Source organism: Pantherophis guttatus, chromosome 4 (genome assembly GCF_059756535.1).
Source record: "Pantherophis guttatus breed Tessera chromosome 4, ASM5975653v1, whole genome shotgun sequence".
Lineage (NCBI taxonomy): Eukaryota > Metazoa > Chordata > Lepidosauria > Squamata > Colubridae > Pantherophis > Pantherophis guttatus.
The window spans coordinates 39993542-40009417 of NC_142066.1; the positions used below are offsets into that span (position 1 = coordinate 39993542).

The following is a 15876-nucleotide window of genomic DNA, read 5'->3' on the forward strand; positions in this document are numbered from 1 at the left end:
AGCAGATGCTGACTATACTCCTTGGCCTGCCCCCGCAGAGGGTCATCCCCCGCTCCCCGATTCAGAAGGGAGCGTGACACCCTAAACAGGGCAGCCGGGTGATTATCTGCAGATGTGATGAGGGCAGAGAAGTAAGAACGCTTCACTGCCTCCATCTCCACTAGGTAAGACCATGTAAACTGTGCATGGTCAGATTTGGAATGGCTGGACCTCCAACAACTCTCTAGGCCTCTCCTCCGCCGCTTCATCTCCCAGAGCTCCTCAGTAAACCAAGGGGCCAACCAGGATCTGCGCCGGGTCAGATGCCGCAAAGGCATGACACGGTTGAGGGCCCCAGAGGCCACCCATTCCCAGGCATCCACCACAACCTCAACCGGGGTGTGGGAAAGAGAGATAGGTATCAGACCAAGCTCCATCTGGAACCGCTCAGGGTCCATCAGGCACCTGGGGCGGAACCAGGTGGTCGGTCCCGCATCTCAGCAGTGGGGGGTGGCATAGTGGAAGCCCAGCCAGAGGAGATAGTGATCGGTCCATGACAGGGGGTAAATGACTGGCATTCCCCCACCGAGCTCTGCATGCCACTGTTCCGAGTTAAAAACAAGATCGGGTGTGTGTCCCCCCACATGGGTCAGGCCCTGAATTATCTGAGTCAGGTCCATGGCTGCCATGGAAACCATGAACTCCCGGGCCGCTCCCGACGCCCCACCCACAGAAGGCAGATTGAAGTCCCCCAGCACAATAAGTCTGGGAAACTCAACCAACAGCCCCGATAGGACTTCAAGCAGCCCGGGCAGGGCCGTTGATACGCAGCTGGGCGATAGGTACATAATCAACAGGCCCAACTGCCCTTGCAGGCCCCATCTCATGAGGAGGGACTCACACCCGTCTATCTGCAGAACAGGGACCTCCCGCGGAACCTGGGCCTCCCTTTCTGCCCCCTTCTCAGTGCAGTCTGAGTGCATAAGTAGAAGCATCAGCAGAGGAATAAAGGAAGGCATTGCAAGCAACAATAGTGGGTATTGCAGAGATTGAAAACACTAAGAGTTTAAAAAAAAAACCCTAAGCAATTCTAAAGACTGTCTCCCAGCCTGCTGAACCATGCTTCCAAAATCCAGCCTGCTGGATTGTCTCTCACCCCAACCTACTTCTCAAGTGTTTCTCAGATGCAATGTGGGTACTAGGGCAGGACTCAATCTCCTTGAAAATTGCCATATACAATAGTCTTTCTTGTAAATCACTGGGTGACTAGTGAAAATGGAAGGTACAGATGGTAAATCTTAATTCCAAGTCAAGGGCTTGTGCTTCCTTTAGATACACTATGCAGTTTACAAGAAAAGTAACAATGTCATTAAAAATGCCAGAACCTGTTCTTATTGGCTAAACTGAACTAAACCAAGTTTTATCTCCCCTCCCAATTAATGAGAAAGTTCGTTTATACTGAAATCACTTTCAAGACTTTTGACAGTCTTTCTCCTCTGCTTGATCTCTATGATAATGTAGTTACTTTCTCCATACCCCAAGGAATAGCTCCCACTATATAGAAATGAGTTAGGAAAATTGAATTTTCTATAGTATGCTTTAACTAGTCTGTTTTCCTTGTTTGAATGAAAAGTCCAGTTCAAGAGCCCTAGGACTGCAACCAACCGAATCCATTCCAAATGAATGTCCAGCCATGCCACTCTCTAGGTTAGATCCTTTCCTCTTGTGCCTGGTGTCTGAGGAAGAATTGAGAAGCGCACTACTCTGCCTGTTTTGCCACCCTCCATCAGCTTTCTGCCATCGACAGGAGTTGGACAAAGAGGGCATCCTGTTTCTGGACAGCTTTGTAGCAGCAGGAGAGATGTTCCCTTCATACCAGAGGTGGGTTTCAGCAGGTTCTGACCAGTTTTGGAGAACTGGTAGCGGAAATTTTGAGTAGTTTGGAGAACCGGTAGTAAAAATTCTGACTGGCCCCTCCCCCATCTATTCTCTGCCTCCTGAGTCCCAGCTGATCAGGAGGAAATGAGAATTTTGCAGTAAAGTTCCCCTGGAGTGGGGACGGAATGGAGATTTTACAGTAACCTTCCCCTGCCACACCCACAAAGCCACACCCACAAAGCCACACCCACAGAACCAGTAGTAAAAAAATTTGAAACCCACCACTGCTTCATACCATTCCATTTGTCATCTGTCATTCTAGGAGAGGGCTTCAAGGAAGCTGGATATGGGACTTCCAGTTGGCGCCGCCGTCGTCGCTAGATGGTCTCTTCAAGACTGCCAGCCCCGCCACCCGTAAAGAGCCGCCTCTATAGCTGAGAGGCGGCTTGAAAAACTCCGAGTTCCTAAGGAAACGTGAGAAGAGCCGGCGAGACCAGGTAGAGCCCCCTGCGAAGTCCCCAGATTGTCTTTTTTGCTTCTGGGGAGGAAGCAGGGTGAGGCTCCCTATCCAGCTCGCCGAGGCTCCGGACTCCGGGGACAACTCTGCATTCAGCAGAGCCAGACGATGCAACCAACATAACCAGCGAAAGCCAAGAGAATCATCAAAAATAAACAGGGTGAAATCTGGCCTTGAAATTCAAAACTGCAAGTATTTGTACTAGCCCTGTGATTGAATTTAAGATTGGAGAAAAAATAAAAGTTTGCTTCAGCGGTAGGAAAAGCTGAAAGCGAAAGTGGAATTGCCTGAGTGTTTAATACGTTACAAAGTATCTAAAAGTAACAGTGCTGGCTAGAAGAAAAGGGAAAATCACTTCTTTTTAAAGTGATTTTGATCTGTTCCTTCTCCCTTAGAGACTTGATTAAAGCTGGGGAAATTTCTGAAAGGATTCTGTGGTGAAAAGGGAGAGAGAACTTCCTTCTTAGAAAGAATCAGTCTGCGTGGCAGAATGGCTTCAAAGCAGACAAAGCCAGTCAAAGCTGCAGGGGGAGGGTTTCCCCCACTCACAAGTCACAAGAGCAGCCTTAAGTTTGCAGACTCAGAGCCAAGCACAGGAGACTGGTTTTAAAGATTTGAAGGAATTTATTGCTGCGGCTCTGATGAATCAAAATGAAGTTTTGGACCAGAAATTTGAAAAATCTCAACAGGAAATTAAGGAGGTGGTTCAAGAAAAGTATGACAAGATGAAGTGTGACATACTGACAGTCATGACTGGCTTGTCAGAAGTAGTTGTCCAGATTGATAAAAAAGTGGAAGAACTTAGTTCAGAAGTAGAATCTAAAATGAAAGAAGCTGATTATAAAATTTTTAATGTTGACAATAAAGCACAAAGGATTGAAAATGAAGTGACAATGATGCAATTTAGATTCATGGAGTTTGCTGTAAGACTAAGAGGAATAAAAGAAAATAATAGAGAAGATTTGAGAAAGGTTTGTGCTGATGCCCTGGCTGTGATGCTAAAGGTTAGCCCTGAGGAGATTTTGTGCAAGATGGACAAGGTCTATAGAGTGAACTCTTGGGTGGCAAGACAAAGGCAATTGCCTAGAGATGTGGTGATCTACTTTACAGATAGAAGAATAAGAAATGATATCTTGCAAAAGTCTTTTGTTTCTACTATTCAAGTGGATGGAAGGGAGATTGGGATTTACAAAGAGTTGCCGCCTAAGATGTTAAGAGATAGAAAGGATTTTGGATTTTTGGTGACTGAATTAAAGAAACAACAAATTCCATTCAGATGGGATGCTCCAGTTGGCATAATATTGAGGTATCAAGGTGAGAGATATCGATTGAATACTGTTGAAAAAGCGGAAGATTTTTACTTCAATGTTTTTAAAACTGGCGCAACATCTCCACGTACATCCTCAGTGTTAGGTATAGAGAAGGCTGAGAAAGAGAAGCAATTTGAACAAGAGCTTGAAGAGCAGCGGAAGCAGATGGAGGTGGAGGCAATGGAAACTCAAGGAGCAACAGGGGGTTTTCTAAATGAACCCTTGCTAGATCTTCCTTTAGAGGCTTTAGGTGGACCACCCAAAAATACAAGAGAAGTGGCAGTGGATCTCAAGTTGATGTCGTATAAAGCTAAAGATCAGTGTATAACTCGAGAAGCTTATAAACAAATTCTAGAGAAACAACAACAGCAGAGATCTAAGCCATCACAAGATAAGAAGGGAGCCAATGGTAAAGCACAAAAATCCGAAGCTATGGGAGGAGCTAAGCCAAAAACTACCAGTCTGGAACAGAAACTTCAGCAAATGCTCTTAACGCTTCAGGAGACTACAAATGACAATTAAGTTTTTATCTTGGAATGTAAATGGACTGAATTTACCACAGAAAAGAAGGAAGATATTTCATTATCTGAGACAATTTAACAATGATGTTATTTGCTTACAAGAAACTCATATTAGAACACAAGATCAAAAATATTTGATAAATCCTAGATTAGGAGCACAGTTTATAGCCTCAAATTCGGAGAAAAAGAATGGTGTAGTGACTTATATAAATAAAAGATTGCAAGCCAAAATTTTAGAAGCAGATGACAGTGGAAGATATATAGCAATTGAACTTTCTACAGATAATGGTCCAATTTTGGTGATTGGAATTTATGCTCCTAATCAGCAACAAGAAAATTTTTATAAAATATTATACTCCAAAATATTACAATGGGACTTCAGATCTATTTTACTTATGGGAGATTGGAATGGAGTAATAGATCCCAAAAAAGATAAAAAGAGTTTGGCAAAGTCATGTGTTAAATTACCACAGATCTTTTTTGATATGAAAGAAGATTTGGAATTGAAAGATATATGGAGAGTGTATAACCCAAAAGAATTGGAATTTCCTTTCCTTCAGATAGACATAGATCCTTCTCTAGGATTGATTTTATTCTACTTACGGCTGACTTACTTTTAAAAACAAAGAAAACAAAGATATTTCCGAGGACTTTAACTGACCATAGCCCAGTTTGGATAGAAATAGAAATGGGAAAGATTTAGAGAAGATCGTGGAGAGTAAATGAAAACTTGTTTAGATATGAAAAGAATGTAAATGAACTTAAAAAACAAATGAAGGAATTTTTTGAAATGAACTTGAATAAGGGTATCCCTATTGAAATTGCCTGGGATGCGAGTAAGGTGTATATGCGGGGGGTACTGATCCATATGAATTCTAAACATAAATCAAATAGACAAAGAAAAAGATTAGAATTGGAAGGAGAGATAAAGAAAAAAGAATAGATGCTTATAAAAAATCCAACAGATGAAAAATTACAAGGAATTATAAAACTTTTGAAAGGCCAATTTCAAATGCTTACAGCGGAACAAACAGCAACTAATTTACAATTTGCGAAACATAATACATTTTGCAACACTAATAAGCCAGGCAGGTGGTTAGCTTACATATTGAGGAAACAACAGAGTACTCGGACTATTGGTAGTATTGAGTATGGAGGGAAGGAAGTTTTTCAACAAAGACTAATTAAAGAAGCCTTCTTAGATTACTATACCAAATTATATGCCAAAGATGATATACAGAATGAATTTATAAATAAATATTTAGAAGAAAGGAGAGTTATGAAAATTTCTAATGATCAAAAGGAAAGAACGAGTTTACCAATAACATCTGAGGAGATTATTGCTGCTATTAAACAACTGAAAACAGCTAAAGCTCCAGGAACGGTTGGTTTAACTGCGGTGTATTATAAAACTTTACAAGTAGAAATGATTGAACATCTTAAAGATTTATTTTGTAGCATACAACAAGGGGGTAAAATACCCCCTTTATGGAAAGCAGCTTTTGTTTCCTTGATACCGAAAGAGGAAGCAGGTTCTATAAAACCGGAAAATTTTAGACCAATATCTCTCCTGAATACGGATTATAAAATTTTTGCAAAAGTATTAGCCAACAGATTAATGCCAGTTATTCAAGAGGTGATTCATCATGATCAAGCAGGATTTATAGAAGGCAGATACATGAAGGACAATGTGAGGCAAATTATAGATTTATTGGAATATCTTGAGAAGAATAAACAGACCTCTGCAGTGCTGGTGTTTTTGGATGCAGAGAAGGCCTTTGATCGAGTGAACTGGAACTTTCTATTAAACACTTTAAGAAAGATGGACTTTGGGGAGCAGTTTGTGCAGGCGGTTTCAGCAATTTATCGAGAGCAAGCGGCACAAATTATCATTAATGGAAGCTTAACCACAAACTTCAGTATAGAAAAAGGTAGAAGACAAGGTTGTCCGTTATCCCCGTTGTTGTTTATTCTAACTCTAGAAGTCTTGTTGAATACAATACGGGACTCGAGCACTTTGAAGGGAATAGTTATAAGGCAAGAGGATTACAGAACAAGGGCATTTGCAGATGATCTGGTTGTTACCCTACCACGGCTGATGGAATCAATAATTCAGATGAAAGACATTATAGAAGAATATGGTATGGTATCAGGATTTAGACTGAATCAGAAAAAAACCAAGACGATAGTTAAAAATATGACAGTTGATCAAAAGAAGGAACTGGAAAGGAAGGCAGGGTTTGAAATAGTACCAAAGGTGAGATATCTAGGAGTTCAAGTTGCAGATTCAAATATAAAACTGTTCCAAAACAATTATGAGGTGTTGTGGCAAAAAGTACAAAAGGATATGGAAACTTGGAAAAAACTGCAGCTGTCTCTACCTGGAAGAATAGCAGCAGTTAAAATGAATGTTCTACCTAGATTTTTATTTTTGTTTCAAATGATTCCGGTGCTTAAAAGTGATAAACAGTTGATGGAATGGCAAAAAGGAGTGAATAAGTTTGTTTGGAATGAGAAAAAGCCAAGAGTGAAATTGAAAATTATGCAAGATGTTCATGAAAGGGGTGGTCTTAAACTTCCAAACCTGCGACTGTACTATGAAGCAGCAGCGTTGACACAAGCAAGTGATTGGTTTGGAAGGACAAAGACTGGAATATTGAATATAGAGAGTTATGATCTTGAACTTGGTTGACATGCATATTTATTCTATGAAAATAAAGTGGATAAAGTATTCAACAGCCATATGCTTAGAAACTCCTTGATGAGAGTATGGAAGAAGCACCAGCTCCAATAGGATTATAAAATACCGTTGTGGTTGGATCTTGGTCATATTATAAGGAATATAAATATAAATATATTTATATTTATACAAAGGGGTTTTTATACAAAGAAGTACTTTTTAGTGATGGGGGCAGATGACAACTAAAGACATTAAACACACTGTTGGAAGAAGGGATTAATTTAACTTGGTTACAGTATAATCAACTTCAACTGAGATGGAGAGAAGATCAAAAAACTGGATTAATGTTGCATGAAGAAGAATTGGTTAGACAGATAAAAGAGAAAGGCCCAATGCATATTAAGAGGGTTTATAATGTTTTGTTAGAAAGAGACTCGGAAAATGAACTGGTTAAAGATTGTATGATAAAATGGGTGCAAAAATTTGCAGAACCAGTTATGATGGAAACGTGGGAAAAAATATGGGTTCAGAATGTTAAATTTACACAGTCACAGAATTTGAGGGAAAAATTTTATAAAATGTTTTATAGGTGGCATCTAGATCCCAAGAAATTGCCGTGCATGTATCCTAATGTTCAACCAAAATGTTGGAGATGTGATTGCTTAGATGCTACATATTATCATATATGGTGGACCTGCAAGAAAGTGAAGGTTTTCTGGATAAAAATTTGGTGGGTTATGCAAAATATTCTGAAGAAAAAACTCCAATTTTCTCCTCAATTGTTTTTATTGGGTATAGTTAAGGGCTTTTCAGTGGGTGAAACAAAATTGATACTGTATATGGTGACAGCAGCTAGGTTACTGATTGGTCAATATTGGAAAAGGGATGTTATGCCTACAATTGAAGAATGGACTTTGAAGGTGGCCAGTTTTGCAGAAATGGTGAAGATATCAGCATACTTAAAAGACCGGACTCAAAAGACCTATGCATGGGAGTGGAAGAAATGGATAGATTATGTGCAGAATAAATACCAAACTAGGAAGTACCAGATAGCTTTTAGCTGAATGTTGTGTAGAAATGTATAGTATATAGGGGGTAGAATAGCTCAATGTTATGTAGAAATGTATAGTACACAGGGGGGGAGAATAGAAGGGTGGTAAAGTATGATATAATATAATGTGGATGGATTTCACCTTGGGGAAGTCATGGGAGGAGGGGAGGGCTAGGGAGGGTTAGGGAGGGAAAGGTGGGGGGAAATGGGAAAATTTGTATTTGTAAAACTTTTTTAATAAAAAAAAAAAGGAAGCTGGACATGATTTGAAAGTGTCAACAAAGATGTCAAGAGGGAGTTTCTGACATCTGGCCTGAAGAGATAAATAGCTAAACAAAAAGTTGTTGAATTGATTAATATTTGCCTGCAGAAAGGAAGGAAAACATTTCAACAATGAAAACAGTTTCTTTTCTCTACCAAGGAAAACATGCCCCTCTGAATGTGAAAAGTATTTTTAGAGAAGTAAATATTTAAGTTATCTATTCACTGTGTGTCTTCTTTATATCATTATTACATACCATTAAGTTAATATTGATTTTTCACAAACAAATAAGACTTTCTCCAGCATTACTCAGCCTCAACCTGAGCTCTTAGATTACGCAATATTGTACCCATGACCTTTCTAATCAAATCTCTCCACCTTGTTGTTTGTCTTCTCCTCCTCTTCCTCCTCCTCCTCCCCTTCCTTCCATTTTCCCAGCAAGAAAACTAGGTCTTCAAATAATGTATCACAAATATAATAATCTGATTCCTGCAATTTCAGTTTCTACTGAAATTTGTTTTGTGAAGCATTAGTTTGTTTTCTTGGCAATCCATCTCCTTCTCGCCTTTCCTCAACAAAAACTTTTAAGATTCTTTTCACTTTGCTTCCAACTTTTGCTGCCACAGATTGTCATAGGTAAAATCATTGCCTGCGTATTCTGATCTTTGTTGTAACAGATGTATTAAGATCTCTGAATACCTTTTTGAAAGCCTTCATGGATATCTCGTCAGGTGCTAGTCTGCGATCTATTTTTTTTTTTACTGCCTTTTCCTTTACAATTAATAGTCAATTCTAAAATATCTTCATTGTAAATTCTAAGACTTGTTGTTATACCCATTGTCATTGATTTGGTTTTTGTATATCATTGTAATTTCATTTTTTACTGTACTCCTTGACCTTCATCACTATAGCTTCCTGATAATTTGCATTTTCAACTATCAAAATTGTATCATCATGGTTTATATTTCTCCCTCAAATTATAACTATGCTCATCTTCTAATACACCCTCCCCCTAAAAGGGGGTTTACAAAATCTAAAGCTAACAAGTATGCAGGCATCTGCCTCTTTTAAGCTCTTTAGTGAAATGTATTTAGAAGAATGGAATAGATTACAAGAATTCCAGCAATTAAATTATTTTCAGGTTAAAATTAACAGATTCCTCTATATACTAAAGCAAACACTCTTTTTATTTTATTTTATTAAGTTAAAAAACATACACACACAGAAAAAGAAAAAGTACAAGTAAAACAATACATATACAACATTTAAACTTAGTGTCTTATTTCTTAAGATAGTACATCGGTAACTTATATTTCTCAATATCTCTATGAACATCTCTCCTTATATAACGATATTTTTAAGTTCTATCTTAACTCTAATAAGTCTCAATTGGTACATGAATTAGTTCAAGTTTTTAGGGTCGTCTTTACTTTGTTTTCTTTTTCTCCAACCATTAATATCATTTTTCCCAAACCAAGTAGTATTCAGATTCTTCCTTTTCTTGGAGTTCTTTGGTGAGTTTGTCCATCTCAGCACATTCCATTACTTTCTATATTAATTTCTCTTGCGTTGGGATTTCTTGTAATTTCCAATTCTGTGCGAAAATGATTCTCGCTGCGGTCAAAACGTGTGTGATTAAATATATTGTTTCTTTTTCGTAATTTTTAATGAATATACCTAATAAATATGTTTCCAGTTTTAATGATATTTTTTGTGCTGTTATTTCTTCCAGTTGGGTTTTGATTTTATTCCAAAATTGTTTTGCTTTTGAGCATAACCACCACATGTGGTAATATGAAAGCAAAGACTCTTTCTAATTGACGTCCAACAAACTAGTGAGGTTCTTCATTGATAATAGAAAAGTTTGCAGCTGGTTGTTAATAAATTAGGGATATAACTGAGCTTCTGCAGTTCATCACAGGATTAGTTCTGTTATCTCTCAATCATTATGTTGAATGGGGGCATCCAAGGGTCTCAGGAATTCATAATTCCTAGGCCACAATGGGCTTATGTAAGCTTTAGTCACACAGGTGTTTGTTAGAAATGTCTCTTCGTCTCAGAGCAGTTGGTAGCTGATCTAAAGATGTAGAACATTGTGGTGTGTCCTTTGCTATGATTAGTTCACCCCTTAACAATTGAGAATAGTCACTACTCCAAAACTCCAAAGTATGAGTCAACTATCAATATAGTCCTTCCCAGATCTCTTTTCAATCCTACTGAATTCTATTGAATTCTTGCAGATTTTCCCAGCAATTTGATAGGCAGTTCTGTCAAGTACTCAGTAGATTTCTGGAATATTGAGATAATCAAAGTTCTTGATTGGAATACTCCAATCCTAAACTCCCCACACCTGGTGGAGAGTATTGGTTTTAATGCAGAGCAACTGGTAGAGAAATAGTTTGCTTCTTCTCTCCAACATTTGATGTTTATACATAAATCAGGCACTGAAGAAATAACATACTTACATTTAACTTTGTATGTAAGTACAACTTCGCTAGTATGATTCAAACTATGAATGGCTATGAATATATAGTACTGAGCAGATGTATAGAATAGCATTCTTTATTGGCCAAGTGTGATTGGACACACAAGGAATTTGTCTTAGTAATGTATGTAATGTATAGTCACCGTGGTTTAACCTTTTTGATAATAAAGATCAGGATAGTTTAAAAAAAACGGTACTCTTTCTAGTGGCAACATAAATCTTTGAAAGCTGGAAACTGAGTTAGAACAAAAAAGCACTAAAAAGGCTGGATTTGATTGAGGATTGAGTATTAAAATTATCTATCGTAATGCAGGGTATCTCTTCCCAATTCCCATGGTAGAGAGTAGAAACCAGAAGAAGGAAGTTGGAAAAAATGGTTGGAAGGAAACGTTTAAAACTTTAAAGAAAATATTTTTTTTTTAAAAAAACCTCTCTCCATTTATCTAGATTAATGCAGAACTAAAGACCTACCACCCCACACACCACCTTTACTTGGAAGTGAAGTTGCATGAAACTTTAAACAATCTTTAATTTGCTCTAAAGATAAGTACAATGCCTCAAGCATATATTGGGAAAGAACACACCCTTAACTTGACCTTATCCCATACTGATATCAGCTGAGCCTTGATCCAGTTTAAGACAACTCTCTGCACTTGGACAGCTTTAGCACAGCTTGTCAGCTGATCAGTCTAAATTATCTAAGGCTGCCAATAGGCAAATCTGCTGCATGCCAGGAAAACAATTCTCAATTTACTTTCTGTAGGTGGATTTTATTGAATAAATATACTTTTTGGAAAATTTAATCGTTAAGCTGAAGCATTAGAATGAACACCTATGCACACACAGCAACAAGCTTTAGAGGAAAAATTCTTTTCCTGCCTGTTCCCAGCTCTGATTCCCTAATCTATTGTGTAATTGATACTCTCTAAATACTGCAGTAATATGATGGCTAAATCATTTGCTTTGCATGTCCAAGATTCCTGATTGAACAGAGGCATTTTTTTAATAATTGTAATTATAATTTCCATGAGCTATCCCCTTTTTTAAAAACTCAACATTTTATAATTTTTGTTGTCAATTGAGAGAGAAGCCTAATCCCAGCCTGAACCCACCATTTCCCAATCCAAGGCCTCCATTCAATCCCCCTCCTACTCTATTCCTGCTATGGCTTTTATTGACCAAGCTACTCAGGTTCAATTTCCTTGTTAAGCCTTTTCATATCTCCTTTTTTAAAGCAAAGGTTTTCTTAATGAAGGAACTATCCTGTGCAGTTTTTTTTGCTCTTGGATAAACTTTTGGAGAATGTTTTGACTAAAATTCACTAGTGTTCCAAATGTGTTCCAAATTCCCCATGTTATTACTTACTGGTCACCTAAGCCTAATTAATTACTTCATATTGAGGCATGATCCTTGTTATCAGTCAGTATTTTTGAGTGTTTTATTTAGCATATTATTTAATTCCTAGAAATGTATTCCCAAACTCAAACAACAAATTAGGATTAGGAAAAATGATATAAAGTATTTATTGTATATATGTTTTCTTCTCCAATTCAAAAGAAACCAGAGAAGTTATTATTAAAATATCAAAAGGAACGATAAAGATGCATACAAAGCAGTCATTTCCACTTCTGATGAGTACATCCATGCAATTTTCTAAACATTACATAAATGTTTCACTATAGCCTTATTCTACTATGGATGGTGGTGAGGTGGGTTATTTTGTTGTCTTGATTTCCTGCTCTTACTAACAAACAATGCTGGAATACTTATGCAGTTCTGCTGCAATCAGGGACTGCTCTACTTAGTATCGGAGATCAGTCCAGATCAGTTAGATGCTACCACCTGCTGTACACTTAATGTATAATGATGCAAAGCAAGAAAGCAGTGTTTGAAATATTCCTTTTAAAACCATCGAAGGCAGAAAGCTCTTTCTTCTATCCAATTTTTTAGCATTTTTCTCTCTCCCATCTTCCATTACATCCATTTTGCATAGGTTGTTAGTGATTTTCCTGTGGATTTAAACAGCAAAATATAAATATTGGACATAAAAATAAAGATGTTACTAAGGCATAAATTTGTGCACAACTACTATCATCATTTATATTCCTTTACATATTTATTGTGTTTAAGTAGCACTGAATCTGGATCAATTCATGACTCTTTACAATGCAAATGCCATACTTAAACTTTCCTTGATATCTATTTCAATTTATGCTCCTAATAACACTCACCAGTGCCAGACTATAATCAGAAAAACCAGTACCATTCATGGTTAACTTTTTGTTATCTGTAGGAGGTAAGAAATTATATACACATCTACTCTGATCAGATAATATTAATTACAATATTAATTAATTAAGGCTCAAGAGTCAGGATAAAATAAAATGCAAAATTCAGTAGCTAATTCAGCTAGTCCTCAATTTATGACTGTAATGAAGCCTGCTTATTACAGTTACACGATAAACATTGAGGGGTGCACATGATCACCTTGCTTAATTACCTCAATCCATGCTCTCACTGATGTGGTCATTAAGTGGCCAGGCATGTTGTTAAGTAGATCATAGAGTGCCTCAAATAGGGAAGGCCCTAGGAGGCCTAACACAGGGCCAGGCAGGCCACAATGCAGCACCAGCCCAGCATACAAGTGGCCTACCATCCCCACACACTGTGATGGTTTCCTGTCTTCCTAGGTCCACACAGACCTTGGGCCTACATCCCACCCCATTGGGTCCCACACTCTCCCATCATAGCTTGGCCCACTTACATTTTATACAGATTTCCTTCAGGAAGCAGCTGCTCTACCACACACCCTTCTTACAAGGAGGCCACATGGCACCATTTCAGAAGTGGGTGTCATTTTGGAAGCGGCTGCAATAAATTGCGGCCGCTCTAAAATGACACTCACTTTTGGCACAACACCATGTGGCCTCTATTCAGTACTCAGGCCTTGGGATAGATCAGCCAGCTGTCCTTCCCGAAGGTCAGTTACTCTATGTAGGAAGGCCATATGACAGAGAGAGGCTGCTTTCCAAAGGAAAAGTGAACCAAGCTGTGGGGAGGGGTGGGGAGAAGGGTGTGAGACCCAGCCAGATGGGAAACAGGCCCATGGACTTAGCAGAATGAGAAATAGGCCCAGGTCTTGGCGAAAGGTAAGTGAGGAGATTGCTGCTGCATTCCTGCACGCAGTTGTAAGAGCAGGTGGATTGCCAAGCACATGACTTTTGTTCACAGGGCCACTGTAGTGGCTGTAATTATGGCCAAGGATTGTAAGTTTCTTTCTTCATTTTGAACATGTTCCTGAGCATCATAAGCAGACTACCTGTAGGCCTGAGTTTAATCAAACTCAGGAAAACTATTGCAACCACTTCTCTTTAGTTCTGATGACAAATTCAACTGGTGCCTCAGGCCAATTAGGATAGTAACTCTGGCCCAGAGGAATACAAAGACATTTCTCAGCCTTATTTAGAAGATAAAGTATCAGTTTTCAATCAAACCCAATAAAATCATTTTATTTTAGAAGTGCTCTTTAGGCCCATTCACTTCCCCTGAATACTTAAGATAGATACCCTGCTCAGGAGAACCTGGACAATGCGCTTGACCCATTGAGCTGCTGGATCCAGGCACCTTTTATTCCCATCCTTCAAGACAGCTCTGATAGGTAAAACAGAGAAAATGGCTGGATGAATTAACTACTTTAGTATAACCATCACTCTTTATAAGAAGAGGATATAATCAGGCCAAAAGACACTTACATGACTTGCAAAACATTGCAGTGTGATCCAGGCTGGATTAAGTGTATAGAACTAATAAGGCTTGGTGAGATAGATGAGGTTACATGGTCACACTCACACCTGTTTCTATTCTCACGGCGATCTGTGGAGATAAAGAAACCAGAAGAAACTTGGATGCTAGACAATACATCCAAACTAGCTCCATAAGCATTGCCTTACATATTAAGCCTGCAGATTGTTTATCTGAGGTACAAGCAGTAAGACAAAATGCACCAGAGGATGTGAAATTCAACCCTGGTTAGCTTTTGCAGTGCATAAACAGTATCTTCAGTCTCTAAAATGACTTCGTTGCATTTCAATTTCTTGCTCTTCTTTAAAAAAAAATATTATTGTTTTTGCAAAATACAAATAATACTTTTTGTAAAAGTAAAAAGTGTTAAGTGAATAGCAAAGGAAAGAAAAAAGAAAGAAGAGAAAAAGACCACATAAAGAAGTGGCTTCTAATCTTTTTTACAGTTACAGAGCATTTATATTTTATCCTCTCTAAACTACACAAGAGCTTTCTTAACTCTTATTATTATTACAAAATGAAGTATAGTATTATTAGTACTAATTGCATTACTGTTATTGCAAAATGAAGATATTTAATGTTTTTATTATTACTGATATATGTATATGTATACACGTGTGTGTACACACACACATGCTACAATAATTTTCCTTCTAAAGACCTTTTCTTCCTCAGCAAGTTCACATAGAATCAGGGGCCTTTGTCGGTGGAGCTTCGTTTCGTTTCATTTCATTTCTTTTCTTGACTAAGGAACCCATAAGCCTTTCCTACGCTTGACGGGAAAAGACGGGAAAGAGGCCGCCGCATTTCCTCGAGCACGAGAGCCAATTACACGGAGAAAGCGGGTCTCACGCCCACACATGCTTCCCGACCACTCGCTCGCAAACCCGATGTAAAAGTGAGGCCAGCTTACTTCGGGGTGGCAAGGCGTTCCGGGTCGATGGTATCAGGACCATGAAGAGGAAAAGAAACAGAAAAGACGCGCTTAAGAGTAGGCGGCCCATCTTTCATAGAGGAGTCTGGAGGATGTTCTGGAGTGCTCCCTCAGCCATCTCTGCGGTCTATTTATGCCTCCTCGAAGTGGCGGGGCTCAAGATGAGCCCATTCTCCGTCTTGGTCTGGATTGCATAAGCACCAAAAAAAAAAAGCAGAAGGGCGAAACGACGGGACCGCGGGTTGGCGAGGTAGGCTGAATCCCTCCTGATGGAAGCTAGTGAGATTTTTTACATAAATTTTGGGAAAGAGGAAGAGCAGACTCGAGTATGCGGGCCATTTTCCAACCATTTCTGGAACTTCTGTGTCTTTTCAACATATACACGTGCACATATTGTAAGCATTGCATTGCTCCCCTTAATCGACCTGTAAAAGAGCAGCTAACTTCCTTCCACAATT

General features: G+C 38.6%; 1 long non-coding RNA gene across 1 annotated transcript; it reads right to left on the bottom strand.

Moving 5' to 3' along the window:
- Window positions 1-12182: 12182 nt before the first annotated feature.
- On the bottom strand, window positions 12183-15633 carry LOC117668914 (uncharacterized). Its single transcript, XR_015733730.1, has 4 exons — window positions 15398-15633; window positions 14436-14556; window positions 14250-14334; window positions 12183-12692 (listed from the first exon to the last, which is right to left on the bottom strand). It is a non-coding gene; the product is annotated as an uncharacterized LOC117668914 (long non-coding RNA).
- Window positions 15634-15876: the final 243 nt, after the last annotated feature.